This window comes from Microcebus murinus, chromosome 10, assembly GCF_040939455.1.
Source record: "Microcebus murinus isolate Inina chromosome 10, M.murinus_Inina_mat1.0, whole genome shotgun sequence".
NCBI lineage: Eukaryota > Metazoa > Chordata > Mammalia > Primates > Cheirogaleidae > Microcebus > Microcebus murinus.
In genome coordinates this window covers 15,138,676-15,153,800 of record NC_134113.1, presented here as the reverse complement: position 1 = coordinate 15,153,800, position 15,125 = coordinate 15,138,676, and the positions used below count along the sequence as shown (strand labels likewise).

At 42.1% G+C, this 15,125-nt stretch overlaps 1 long non-coding RNA gene across 1 annotated transcript in view; it reads right to left on the bottom strand.

The window, feature by feature from the left end:
- The window catches only part of LOC105875624 (uncharacterized), a 94,791-nt gene extending 80,189 nt beyond the window's left edge, over positions 1–14,602 (bottom strand). Inside the window, exons 1-2 of the long non-coding RNA XR_001156062.2 lie at positions 14,379–14,602; positions 2,427–2,500 (exon numbers count right to left, since the gene is read on the bottom strand). This is a non-coding gene — a long non-coding RNA (uncharacterized LOC105875624). The remainder of the gene's footprint in view (positions 1–2,426; positions 2,501–14,378) is intronic.
- Positions 14,603–15,125: the final 523 nt, after the last annotated feature.

Below are 15,125 nucleotides of genomic sequence, written 5' to 3'. Positions count from 1 at the left end.
ATATATTTACTTTTAATAGTAAAGTGCGGGGATGGGGGGAGTCTGGGACAAAAGAAAAAATTAGAAAAAAAAACAGTAAAGCAATTGTGTCAGTTTACACTCCCACAAAGAGTGTACAAGGGCACTAGTTTCACCCAATTCCTTTACATCATTGCCAATGCTTAGTGTTGAAAGATGTCTTAATTTGAGTCATCATATGGAGTGTGTGGTAGGATGACTGGCTTTTATTTGTTTGTTTGTTTATTTTTTATTTCCAGTTAATTGCAGCAGAGACCAGCTTTTCATAGTGCCTCCATTTGTAGTGGAAGGTGATGGCAAGAATGGGTCTGATCCACCACTTTTGTGGGCTCAGAGTGAGTGTGCCTCCCCAAGAGGGCACAGCACAAAACAAGGGACAAGGGGAGAGAAGAGAACTTCTATTTATAAGTACTTTTAAAACAGCTTTATCGATACATAATTCACACACCATACAATTCACCCATCAATGTGCACAATTGGATGGTTTTTAGTATATTCACAAGTATGTGCAACCCATCCCCACAGGCAATTTTAGAACATTTTCCACACCTCAAAAAGAAAGGCTGTACCCTTTAGCTATCACCCTCCTAGCACCTGGAATCCCTATCAGCCCTAGGCAATTACTAGTCACTTTCTGTCTCTATAAATTCCCCTATTTTGGACTTTCATATGGATGGAATCATACAATATGTGGTCTTTTGTGACTGGCTTCTTTCTCTTAGCATGTTTTCAAGGTTCATCCATGTTATAGAACGTATCAGTATTCCATTCCTTTTTATGGCCAAATAATATTCTGTTGTTTGAATATGCCACATTTTGTTTATCTATTTGTTCATTGATGGGCCACTCCAATCACTTAAAAATGCTGATATTTTCTGTGTTTTATAACATAGTGTCACCAACAGCCCCAACAGAACAGTTGAAAAATTTTAACAGTTTTTCTTTAGTCTCTTCGTCTATGGGCACAGCTGCTCAAGGACACCAGATGGCCTGAATGCTACAAGTAGCCACGTGACCCCCTGCCAGATGCCGGAGGAAGTCCAGACCTGCACAAAGCCAGTGCAGACTAGAGCCAGTGACCTCCAATTACCTTTGGCTTATTAACGTATTGCCATAATACTTGAAAACCCTCCCCTAAGAAAAAATCGCTACCATTTTCTGTACACGTGATGCATGAAAAAGCACGTACGTTAACTGAGTCTGTGCATCTGAACCTCCACCCTGAATGCACTTACACACCTCCTCCATCCTGTACCTAACTCTTTAAAACTCCCCCACCTCCCTCTGCTTTTGAAGAAGGTGCCTTTAAAGCACAAGCTCCTTTCTCCATTCTTTGGCCACCAAATTGTAACCCGAATGCCTTACCAATTGGACTTTCTTTGCAGCTGATGTAAAGCAGGGAAAGAACACAGTTTTTCAGTAATGACAATACATTAGTATATCATTTACTATATTAATGTAAAAGAATTCATCTGTCCTTATTTATAAACTACCTCATCTGTGGTTTGTAAATAAATATATGTACACATACACGCATACATTGGAGAGACAATCTCAAAAAGACTTTACTGATAGGAGTTCATGCTCAATAAAGTTTGAAGATCTTTGCATCAGAATCAATCTTTCCTTTGGGGTTAAAAGTTGAATCGACTCCCTTTTTGGGTTGTCTAAACCCCCAGAGTTTGTTTGTTTATTTCAGATAATCAAGATAGAAAAAGGAACCGAAAGGGAACTTATCTGCTCAGGTGGCAGAGAAGTGTTCCAGCTCCTTTAAGTTTGGTTTAGGAAAATAAAAGAGATATGACTATATTTGATATCTCAAATGTAAAGCAGCTGTTCATTCTAAAATTATATTACTCTCTCTTCAGTGGCTTCTAATAGTGGCTGCCATGTTTCTCTCAATTTTGTGTCTTCTCCAAGGGTCTAGTACCCAAGTCCAGCCTGGTCCCTCTGTCTGAGACACCTTTTCTGCAGTCTGCATCTGGAAATGCGTGGCACCAGCCCAGCTTCCTCCAGGAAGGATCTCCACCTGGGCTCTTTCAGTTGCAGCTAATAGAACCTCATTCAACCTAGCACGGTGTCATGGCGCATGCCTGTAGTCCCAGCTACTCGGGAGGCTGAGGCAGGAGGATCCCTTGCGCCCAGGAGTTAGAGGTTACAGTGAGCTACGATAATGCCATTGCACTCTACATAGGGTGACAAAGTGAGACTCTGTCTCACCAAAATTTTAGAAAAGGAAACCTAGCACAGGGGTTCTCCAGGGAGGTGTGATTTTTGCCCCCCTCTCCCTCCAAAGACATTTGTCATTGTCTGGAGACATTTCTGATTATTACAACTGGAGGGTGCTCCTGGCAACTGGCGGGCAGAAGCCAAGGGTGCCCAGGACAATCCCCCAAAGAAAGACTTACCTGGTCCCAAATGTCATGGTGCCAGTCTAGCATGAGGGGAAAGAGCAGCTTATCAGGAGGCTCTGGAACAGGACCTGGAATACCAAGAACGTCGTGAGTTTTATTCTCTCCTGTTTACAGACTGTCTGGCTGTCTGTTTCTCTACCTAGCAGCAGGAGGTGACCACCCAGGGCTCCCAAATCCACGTGCATCTCTGAATGCACGGTTCCAAAGCAGAGGGACTACGATTTGCCTAGCTTGGTACAGTTGTACACCTCTTACCCTGTCTGGTAGGGCCGGATGGCAGGATCACTGACCCAGATCGTTGCCAGGTCTTATTTCTGCAGACCAGAAGGAGCAATTCTCAGAGAAACGGGAGCCCAGGTTGGACAAACTGTATCACAACACCTGCAAGCTTCCTGGAAATCATTGGCGACATTCTTGTCTCCTCCAGTAGACGCTTAACCCCCAGGACTCATCTCTATAGTTCCAGGGTCAAGCACACCGCCTGGTACAGTGTGGGTGCTCAACAACGGCTCCTTGAATAAATGAGCATTTATACATTTGCTTTCGTTCATAAATGATAATGAAAGCCCCTGTTTACAAACCTCTCAATGAAATACTACAAAATAAAGCACAATAAGTTGGGGAGGGGGGAGAAGAAAAAACAACAACAGGGAGCATCTTGAGGCATATCCTTGGAAAGGGCGTACTTTCACTAAAAAGAGAAAGAAAAAAAAAACCCTGAAAAATGCTTGCCTAGAAAGTTACTCAGAGTGGAAAATTTTTCCTTCTAAGGCTATCACTGTCAGTCATAGGCAGTGCTGCTACACATAGGAAAATACTGGTGTCAAACCTCATTTTGAAAGATGATTTAGAACTTCAGTTGGCATTTTCTTCCACATTCTAAAATCAGAATGGCTTTACATTAAAAGAATAAAAATAAAGAAGACCACAGAGACTGCTGCCTAGGAGAGAGAGCTTCTGTGTTGGGGAGGTGCACCAACAATCTCCTCGGCTCAGGCTTTAGTGACTGGAACCTGCTTGTTCGAAAGTCCCCTGTGGTGAGGTCTGAGTGACCATAGAAGTTGAAAATGCAGACAACATTAAATCACTGTTATGGGCTGAATTGCCCCCTCCACGCTCAAATGCTAACCCTCAGGACCTCAGAATGTGACGGTATTTGGAGGCGGGATGTTAAAGAGGTGATTAAGTTAAAATGAGACCATTAGGGTGGGTCCCAATGCAATCTGACCAAGTCCTCACAGGAAGAGGATATTTGGACATACAGAGAGACCCCAAGGACCCATGCACACAGAGGAAAGACCACGGGAGGACATGGTGACAGGGTGGCCATCTGGAAGCCAGGGGGTGGGTTCTCAGAAGAAACCAAACCTGCAGACGCCTTGACCTTGGACTTTCAGCCTCCAGAATTGTGAGAACATAAACTTCTGTTGTCTAAGCCGCCCAGCCTGTGGTGTTTGGCTATGGTGCCCCAACAAAGTAATACAATCATTTTCTCTGAGTGGATGCCCCATCGTTTCAAGTATGAGGACTTCACATTTTATTATTTATTATTGCATGTAAATTTGCCTCATTGAACCAGAAACAGAAAAGCACAGAAAATTTAACTCCATGACAACTTTATCAGACAGTTCCAGAGAGAAGGGCTGGAAAATCAATGAATGTCTCTCTGAATTTTTCCTACCAATTTTTCTGAAATTAACTTTGCCCCCTTCCATTCTGAATGCCCTCCCCCCGCCCCCCAGCCAAAGGCCTACATCTGCAGGCAGAGACCCCTGGGGTCCCTCCTACATGGAACTTGAGACTCTGACACCATTTCGTAACATTGTTTTCTTCCCTTAGGAAGCTAATGGGATGTATAGACTGTAACTGTTGTTCTTGTACGAAGTCTGCCAAGGTTCCTTGCCATTACTGTTAATAAAAGGTGGGTTGCAAACTCGTGGTGAGACAGGAAAATGTGTGGTGCTGGCAGATCTGTTAAAAACCCTTTTGGTTACTGTGCATAGAATACTAAGAACAAAAGAATGAAGGATTTACAACTACCTGTGACATGGGTGAATCTCGCAAACACGATAACTGAGTGAAAGGCGACAAACACAAGAAATCTGCCCCATATGATTCCACTTATATAATGTACACAAATGATTCCACTTATGCAAAGCAAGCAAAGATGATTCTTTGCTGTTAGAAGGCAGAATAATGCTGTATTAAGTTCCCCTGGGGGCTACCAGAACAGATTACCACAAACTGGTGGCTTAAAACAACAGAAATTTATTCTCTCACAGTCCTGGAGGCTAGAAGTCCAAAATCAAGGTGTTGGCAGGGTCGTGCTCCCTCTCAGGGCTCTAGGGGAGGGTCCTTCTTTTCTGCTTCCAGCTTCAGGAGGCTGCCAGCAGTCCTCAGTGTCCCTAGGTGCGTGGCTGCGTCATAATCTCATGTTTCCACTGTCGCATGGCCAGCTTCCCTGTGTCTTCACATGGTGTCCTCTTCTCTGTGCATTGTGTCTCTGTCCTCTTTCTACGAGGACACCGGTCATTAGATTAGGGGCCACCCTAATCCAGGACAACCTCATCTTAATTTGATTACATCTGCAAAGACCCTCTTTCCAAATAAGGTCACATTCACAGGTTCCAGGGGTTAGGACTGAACGTGTCTTTCTGGGGACATGACTCTGCTATAATACAAATGGCTGCCCTTCAGGGGGGTTGGAGAGTGAGTGAGAAGCCAGTCACACAGTGGTTTCAGTTTATGAAAATTCACCCAGCTATTCCCTTACGATATATACACTTTTCTCTATGCATGTTATGGTTCAATAAAAAAATTTGTCGAAGTCACCTTTGTTTAGAATTTGCACTTGTTTATTCATTTGATTTATGTTTCTCTAAAATATCAGAGAAAAGCGAATCTATCAGTGTCTTCACATAAGGCAAAAGAAGACTGTAATTGGATATATCACCATGGGTTTTGATTTCTCCCCTGTGTCTGTGATTGAGAAACTGTATAATGAATAAAAAGCACAATGTATTCAGCATTTGATGTTTTTATTCTTCACAATAGCATCTACATACATTTGAAAAATATTTGTACATAAATGTCTTAAGCATTATATATTTGTTTGCAGATTATGTTTGCCTGCCATGTGGATTCACAGGCACGTGGCAGTCATTCCACGGCCACTCTGTGGTCACAGGTTGGGGACCATTTGTTTAAAACCCCTTAGGGAATAATGTACAGTGCTGAAGAGCATGGAATTTGGAATCAGACTGGCTGGGTTGGAATCCCAGACTCTGTCATTTTCCTTGATATGTGACATTTGTGTGTGCCTCAGTTTTCCCACCTATAAAATAGAACGATATAATAATACCTAATTCACAGGATTGTTGCATTAAGACAAGTTAATACATATGAAACACTGGGAAACTTTGTTTCTGGTGTGCAGTAATTGGGCCAGGTTATATATAAGAATTAGCTATTATTGTTACTATTATTATTATCAGGGTTCACAGTCTGTGGTTGTTGCCAGAGTAAGGGTCTAAGGCTGGTAGCTGCCCTGCCCCTGAGTGGAGCAGGTGTTAGGGGCACAGATGATCTGGGGGGTGGGGTGGGGCAATGTCTTATCACCTGGAAAGCAATGACTTACTGGATTCTTTCTGGCAAAATGTCCTGCAGAGTAGGGGTATGTCCCATGGGTACCAGGCAACACGGAGCATCACACGAGGTCCTCAGGGTCACAGAGACTTTCCAAGGTGGCCCTGAGTCCCCATACCATGACTGGCACTGAGAGGGCCTCAGGAATCACCCTCCACAAACTGAGTTAAAAATGAAATTCCTTATCATCAAGACAAAAAGAAAAGGTCCTCTCCATTCAGTACATGCATCTTCACAACACGTGAGACAATTCCTCACAGTAGACCTCAATCTCTGTATCTGTAGTTATATCTATGTAGCTAGATAGATACAGATAGGGACATATTGGTCCTGCTTCTCTGAAGAACCCTAATACAATTGCCATCCTAATGGCTGTGAAGGTCTCATTAGTACTTGAGTGGGTTTCATAAACATATAATACATACATACTGCATATAAAATTTTATTGAGATTTACTATGAGCCAGACACTGCCCTGAGCATTTCACATGCCTTAACTCATGTGATGTGCTCAACAGCCACATAACAGCAGGCATTATTACGACTCCCAATTTATAGATGAGAAAGCAGGCACGTGGAGGTGAAGTAACTCTTGCCTAAGGTCACGCAGCTGGTATGTGGGGATTGGAGCTCAGCAGTGTGATTCCGGAATCCTTGCTTCTGCCAAATGATGCTCATACACCTTCTGTTCTAGGAGCTTTACTTAATTCTAATCATTTTGGTAACTTCTTATGTACTGTATTTCTCTCTCCATCACCTCCCCTCTCCATAGGAGTCCTTCTGTCCATCTATTCCCTAAAATCAATCAAGGCTGGGTGCTGCAATATTGAGACATGTGGTACGAAGGGAAAGGACAATAATTTCTGGTCGTAACAGAAGCCTAAAAAAAAGTATGTCCTTGACAGAAAAAAGGGACTGCTTTTATCCTGTACTTTGGAAGAGGGGGAAAAAATTAATTCATTTAAAAATGAAAATTATTCCCATAATGTATTTCAGCCAAATAATTAAAGTGTACTCATCTGTTAATTACACTTCAAGACTCTCCTGCCTCTGCCCTGCAGTGCTCTCCTTTTCCCGGGGTTAAGTGAGGACAAGCTTTTTGAGGTATCACTGAATTCCATTTCAAGAAAAGTCTCCCAAGGCTTGTAAGGCTAAGATTCTCATCCAAAAAAGAATTGCCCAGCCAAGCAATTAAGTCACCTTCAGAAGTTACTAACTTCCAGCTGAACTTAGTGGAAGCTGGAGCCACAGATATAACTCGTGGATTTTAATTCTTTAAAGATCAAACTCCCCCTCCAGGAAAAAATATATATATCCGGCACTCAAAACTTGGAAACAGTACTAAGCTCGGCCCTTCTCTCTAGAATTGCTGCAAATGTCCTCACATTCAGCTGACCTTACTGTGTCCTGTCTTTGAGAACCAAAGCCTGGAATAATTTAACCAAGGCCATTTGCTCTGCCCTTGGTGGGCATCTCAGAATAATTGCATCTGCCTTCTGCAGTGTGTCTTGGAAACGTGGATTCTCCCAGGTTGTAAAGCATTAGCTATGGCTAGAAGGAGGTTTTGCAGGGCATGTCACACCACACATGGTTTCTAAGACTTTCAAATCAGAGATGAATCTCAAAGACTATCAAATCACAGTCCCTAACTTTATAGAAGAGGAATTTGGAGCTCAGAGGGGCTGCAGGAAGCCTTGAAGCTACTCACGGGGGTGAGACAATAGGGCTCCTGTGGAGTTTAGTGATTAAATCTAAGGGTGATACAAAGCAAAGAGTCAGAGAAACTGCTATAGGTTGGGACAAAATGTCCAAGCCAACATGATGAAATTCAACAAAGAGAAATAATAAAGCACTGCTTCTAGCTACAGAACCAGCAAGGCTCTCTGAGAACTTGAGGTTGTGGGGCAGGGGAGGAAGTTTGGCTGACCACAATTTCTGTATGAGTCTGCAGAGACAGTGGCCAGACAAATGCTTAAAAGCCCAATTAAATTCTAACAGTGGTACAATGACATTGTACAATTCTAACAGTGGTACAATGACATTGTATATCTATTTTGTATATGGATAAAGTCTAGAAGGACTCAGAAAATTGTTAATGATAGTTACCTTTGGGCAGTGGAATTAGGAGGAAGAAAGGGCTATACTTTTTACTTTATACATATATATTAATTAACTTATTTTACAATGAGAAATGTATTAATTTTGTAATAAGCAAATATTTAAAACTTTTAAAAAATAGTACTAATAATTAATAAAAACTGAGGTTAAAGGAGAGTGTCCAGATGAAGAACAGGAACATCACCAAGTGTTAGACGACTGTGTAGAGTCTGTTGCCTCGCCTTATTAGAGGGACAGCAGTAAGTTAAAGCATTGTATTCAGGAGGAGGGAAATCAACATGGTGGAGGGTGCTAGGAATCAGGTCACAGAGGGAATTTGTGAGCAGATTTAGCTAACTTCAAATTTTTGAAGGCTCAAGATGTGAAACAGGGAGTTATCTTTTTCTTCAGATAACTCTGTTGCCCAGGCTGGAGATCAGTGGAGCAATCATAGCTCAGGATGCCTCAGCCCCCTGAGCTCAGGCAATCCTTCTGCCTTGGCTTCCCGAGTAGCTGAGATTATGGGCATGAGTCACTGCACCTGTCTTCTATGTCATTCTGAAGAGCTAGTACATGGAAATCCATTCATTCATTCAGTCATGAAATACAATAAAGTTATCTTCCTTAGCAAGACAGTTGAGAAAGTATTTCCTCGAGTGAAGAATTAGACTAGTTTAAGAAGAATGAGCTGTTTATTCTTCAATATATTTAAGGAAAGATTGGCTGACCAATTCTCAGGATTGACACTTGCATTTTTAAGGTGGATGGACTAGAAAACGTCTAACGATTTTTACCAGTTTGTAATCACATAATTTTCCTGCTCAAAAATACCCAAAGGCTCCAAATTGCCAACAATATAAAGGAAGGTCAAATTATTGATTGTGATACTCAAGGCATTTATGAATGTTGCTGTGATCTGCCTTTCCTAGTTTCCCTCGTACTGTCCCCATAAGGCACCCACTTCCCAGCCAAACTGGTCCAATTATCAGACACTCTCTTGTCCCCTCGGCCCTCGGTTTTCATTTGTTTATGCTGTTCTTTCCTAGAATGCCCTATTGGCTCTTCTATACCTAGCGAAATGCAACTCCTTTGTCAATTTCAATCACACCAACTTGCTTTGAAGTCCCCCCCGTCCCAGGCATTACTCTGCAGAGCTGACATTCACTAATAGGAATTCACAGTCATAGCAGTAGTTTACGGCAAGGAACCGCTCTACTTGCTGGTCAGCGCCCATATCAGGGGTTAAAGATGTTAAACGTCACTCTGCTGTCACTGTAACACATGTAACACATGCAACACATGTAATATTGTGAATACTGTCAAAACACATGTGATATTAGTAAAAAGTCTGCCATTTTACTATGCCTTCTGGAAATCTGAGTTAAATGAATTCATTGACTTTGAATGTCTCTGTTTCTAATCCTTACCAGCCAGTTAACTCTTTCAACTTTAGCAAGTGGGTACCGCCTTTGTGCTTAGAGACGTTAGTTAAAATTGGTATGATATACAAATGCAATATTTCTTACTACTTTATTTTCCAACTACTTTGCAGATCTTTGGGAATATTCAGAGAATATACCTAGTTGGTGAAGTTAAACTTTCAAAGATTCAGAGATAACTGTGACCACAATTCCAAGAAGGCGTAGTATAGAGTACAACAGAGACAGTCTACTAGAGAATGAATTTCAATTTAAGAGTCCAACAGATCTGAGTTTGAATTCTACCTATGCCAAATGCTAGCCATGTGATCTTGAGTAAGTTATTACTATATGTAAGCCTCAGTTTCCTCATCTGTAAAAAAGGGATAAAAATGGTAACTTCCACAGAGTTGTTGGAAGAAGGATTTCCTAAAATCCTGCTAATATTAATAACACACTAAGCTCAATGCATGGCAGAGAGTAAGCACTCAGTAAAAGTAGATATTATTATTGCTGAGTGTTCTGGGTTTGACAGCTGTAGAAACAACCCTGGGCTCACCAACAGTGACCTGCTGTAACGTCCCCTGGCTACTCATAATATGCATGGACTTATTTATAGTACCTGATTCCTAAAAGGTATTAGAAGTTGTTGAATGCATTCAGATATGTATTTCAATGTTCGGAGCATTTGGATTCCAAAAGGAGAACTTTATGCTTTTACATTTTTATGTTTAACATTACAGTTTTTGCCCTGAATCTAGTAACAAATGGACTTGAACGATTTGTATTAGGCCCTTTACAAGAGCGGAGCGTTGTGGCTTGCACTTACTCAAATCCAAATTAAGGTCTAAATCTGAAGAAAGAAAATAACCTTTGTAAAGGACCAAACTCCACGGGGAGAGAAAGTAGGCCGAGCACCTCCTGGACAAACTGTTGGAAGAGATCCACCATTTCTTTTAACTTTTCTTACTTGCTACCAGCACTGAAACAAATCCATTTGTATCAACAACTGTTATTTCTCCACTTCTAAAGAAAATCAGCAAACAATACCGAAGATTCTAGAGAGAACATTGTAATCATGGTTCATTCTTATGGAAAGTTTAAGTGCTTATTCTGCATCTCTCTAGTTGTGTGCATTTGCCATACCTTGACCTTTATAAGGTTCAGTTCTTGTTTTCCAATCTCTGAAATGGGGATAATAATGTCACTTTGCCAGTCTCTTAACCTGTGACTCAGTTTTGTTTTCCATCCTATACTATAGGGATAATAACACCTACTTCAGAGTTTGTTGTGAAAACTAAATGAGTGGTATATATATGTATTAATATACATAATATATATTAATTATAATACATATCTAGAACATAGTATAAATATATACTAATTATTAATGTATATATAAGATATATACTAATATATATTATTTCATGCATGTATGTGTGTGTATATCTATATTCTTCCTTGTTGTTCATGGGGTTATCGTAAGGACCAAACAAATTATGGAGTATAACCTGTCATGAAGCAGTGTGTGAGCTATGGATTGTTATGCAACAAGCATGAAGTGCAATAATTTTTTTCTTTTTTATTTCAGCATATTATAGAGGTACAAATGTTTATGTCATGTATATTGCCCTTGCGCCACTCGAGTTAGAGCTTCAGGTATGTCCATCCCCCAGAGAGTGTGCACCACACTCATTATGTGTGTATATACCCATTCCCTCCTCAGCCCTCCCATCTGCCCGACACCCAGTGAATGTTATTACTTTATGTGCACTTAAATGTTCATCAGTTAAACCAATTTGGTGGTTGTTTTGGTTGGTACATGTGGTGCTTGTTTTTCCATTCTTGGGATACTTCACTTAGTAGAATGGGTTCCAGCTCTATCCAGGATAATACAAGAGGTGCCATATCACCGTTGTTTTGTGGCTGAATAGTACTCCATGGTATACATATACCACATTTTATTAATCCACTCATGTATTGATGGGCACTTGGTAGTTTCCACATCTTTGCAATTGGGAATTGTGCTGCTATAAACACTCTAGTGCAGATGTCTTTTTTATAGAATGTCTTTTGCTCTTTTGGGTAGATGCTCAGTAATGGGATTGCTGGATCAAATGTTAGTTCTACTTGTATCTCTTGTATCTCCATATTACTTTCCACAGAGGTTGAACTAGTTTGCAGGCCCACCAGCAGTGGAGGAGTGTTCCTATCTCTCTGCATCCATGCCAACATTTTTGTTTTGGCACTTTTTGATAAAGGCCATTCTCACTGGAGATAAGTGATATCTCATTGTGGTTTTGATTTGCATTTCCCTGATGATTAGAGATATTGAGCACTTTTTCATGTTTGTTAGCCATTAGCCTATCTTCTTTGGAAGAGTTTCTGTTCATATCTTTTGCCCACTTTTTGATAGGGTTGTTTGATTTTTTCTTGCTGATTTTCCTGAGTTCTATACAGATTCTAGTTATCAGCCCTTTATCGGATGTGTAACATGCAAATATTTTCTCCCAATCTGTAGGTTGTCTGTTTGCTCTCATGGTAGTTTCCTTGGCTGTGCAGAAGCTTTTTAATTTGATCAGGTCCCATTTATTTATTTTTGTTGTTGCTGTGATTGCCTTTGGGGTCTTCTTCATAAATTCTTTGCCTAGGCCAATGCCTATAAGAGTTTTTCCAACATTTTCTTCTAGAATTCTTTTAGTTTCATGCTTTAGGTTTAAGTGTGTTATCCATCATGAGTTGACTTTTGTCACTGGTGAAAGAAGCCTATCCTGTTTCAGTCTTCTACATGCGGCTATCCAGTTTTCCCTGCACCACTTATTGAATAAGGATTCTTTTCCCCAGTGTCTGTTTTTGTCTGCTTTGTCAAAGATTAGATGGCTATATGAGGCTGGTTTTATATCTGGGTTCTCAGTTCTGTTCTGTTGGTCTCTGTCTTGTTCTTGTGCCAGTAAAATGCTGTTTTAGTTACTATAGCTTTGTAATATAGATTGAAGTCTGGTAAATTGATGCCTCCCAATTTGTTCTTTTTGCTTAAGATTGCTTTTGCTATACTGGGTCTTCTCTGGTTCCATACGAAACATAGAATTATTTATTTCTATATGTGTGAAAAATGATGTTGGTATTTTACTAGGGATTGCATTGAATATGTAGATCACTTTGGTTAGTATAGACATTTTAACAATGTTGATTCTGCCAACCCATGAGCATGGTATGGTTTTCCACCTGTTTATGTCCCCTGCTATTTCCTTCCTCAGTGTTTTGTAGTTCTCCCTGTAGAGGTCTTTTACCTCCTTAGTTAAATATATTCCTAGTTATTTTACTTTCTTTGTTGCTATTGTGAAGGGTATTGAGTCTTTTACATTGGTGATTGTTTATTGGTATTCTGAATTTGGTTGATGTCCATTGCTAGAGAGCTGGTGTTCCCCTTTGGGGATGTGCTTTCCAGTTGATTCTTTATACTTCCAGAGTTATTTCACTGATTCCTTCCCAACTGGATCAGCTGTTGCTTCTTACCTTTAGATTTTTATGTGGATAATGACATGCTCTGTTTAGTCTCTGAGCCAGTAGGTGGTGTTTGTGGGTGAGATTCTACCACACTCTGTATCATGAGTCAGTAGATACACTTAAAAGCTGTGCAGAATGACCTTCCTGTCAGTAGGTGGCACTTGCTGGGAGGAGCAGGTTGCAGTGTTGTTTTGGGGTCCTGTAACCAGCTCTTGTTCCTCTGGAGAGGCACTCTTGTGCCTCACGTGGTGGGTGGGGTCCTGGGACTTCCAGGTGTGTCCTTATTCTCTACCACAGTAGGAGCAGTAGGGCACAGCTGGGTTGGGTGAGCCTACCCTGAAGCACTACAAATGCTGTTAGCAGGGGTCAAAAGTCTATTCTCTGCTTCTGGACAAAGCTGCCAGGGAAGGGCTGAAATGGCCCCACTCTGCCAGAAAGTCTGCGCGTGGGGGTGGGGCTGTCTGAGACCTGCAGTCTAGAGCAGGCCTTGCTCCTTTCCATCCTCCCCTATTCCTCGGTTTCTCCCGGGTTTCTGGCAGCAGGCAGGTCCTCAAGCCAGTAGATCTACCCTGGCTGTGGAGGGTCCCTGCCTAGGATCACAGCCTGGGCTGGGCGTGGCCCTCCCATGGGAGGAGGGTTGCCCCTCAAGCACTCTGATCTGCCCCTGAAGGCACACACAGCTCAGTAGGCTCGTTCACAAATATCCCTCCTGTGCCCCTGGGCAATGCCATGGAGACCTGCGTGCACGGGATCTGGTCTGGAGGTCTGTTCCCTGGGCCTTGGAGATCAGTGCCTGACCCTGCCAGGGAGAGGAGTGCTGGTCTCAAGTCACCCACTGGGCACCCAAGCTGGATCACTGTCTCTCTGCCTCAGGATCTGCCCTGCTCTCCTGGAGTCCCGAGGCAAGCAGCACCTGGGAGGACTGGTGGGTAGCAAGCTCACAGTCTGAGTACCCCTCAGTCCACTGTAGGGCCCCAAAAGGAAATGTCCCCTTCCCTACAGATGCCTCCAGGTGGTGGCTAAATTGTCTGTTGTGGCAGCCGGGGGTAGGGAAAGGGAAAGGCCAGGAATGAAGCAATATGGCGCCTGCCCATCGGCTGGGGTCTGTGAGCCGGGAGGTGCCCTGAGGGACCTGGGAGCCCGGTGCCCTGTCCGCAAGAGGCTCACCGCTCACTGGCAGTGGCCGTCCCTGGGCTGGTGTCAGCAGGTTTCTCCAACCACTGGGGAGCCCACCAGAAGTGCCACACGCAAGGGAGGGGAAATTTAACCGCTCCACCTACCGTTGTCGCTGGTCTCCAAGCCTCTCAGAGGCCGTTCTCCTTCCAGTTCTCCTCTGCAACTTCTTCCCCTGGGGTCTCCTGTATTTTCAGGCACCCTTCCTTCCGACCCTCATCCTATCTGTATTTGTTTGCCTGTTTATTTTGTTTTACTTTCTTCTAAAAATCTGCCTTTCTTGCAGAGACACTCTGGCGGGTGGTTTTTCTCATCGGCCATCTTGCCCCTCCCCCCCCACCTCACCCCAGAACATCCCAAAGTGGTTATAGCAGTCTACATTCCCACCAGCAATGTGTGGGCTGCCGGTTTCTCCACAACCTTGCAAACGCTCAATATTGCCAGTCTTTTGGGTTATAGCCATTCCAGTAGATGTGTAGTGGTAACTCACTACAGTATTAATTTGCATTTTCACAATGATTAATCATTTTTAGCATCTTTTCATATGCATATTAGTGGTTTGTATATCTTCTTTGGTGAAATGTCTATTCAAATATTTTGCCAAAAAAATACTTTGCCAATTTTTAAGTTGAATTTTTTTTGTCTTTTTAGAGTAAGAGTTGTTTATATATTCTGAATACAAATCCTTTATGAAATATGTGATTTGAAAATATTTTATATCATTCTATAGTTTATCTTGTCATAGTCCAAAGTGCTTTGTTCTTTTTGATGTGGCTGAAAATAAAGTTCTTTTCTTTTTCTTGTTTTTTTGAGATACAGTCTTGCTTTGTTGCCCAGGCTAGAGTGCGTGCCAT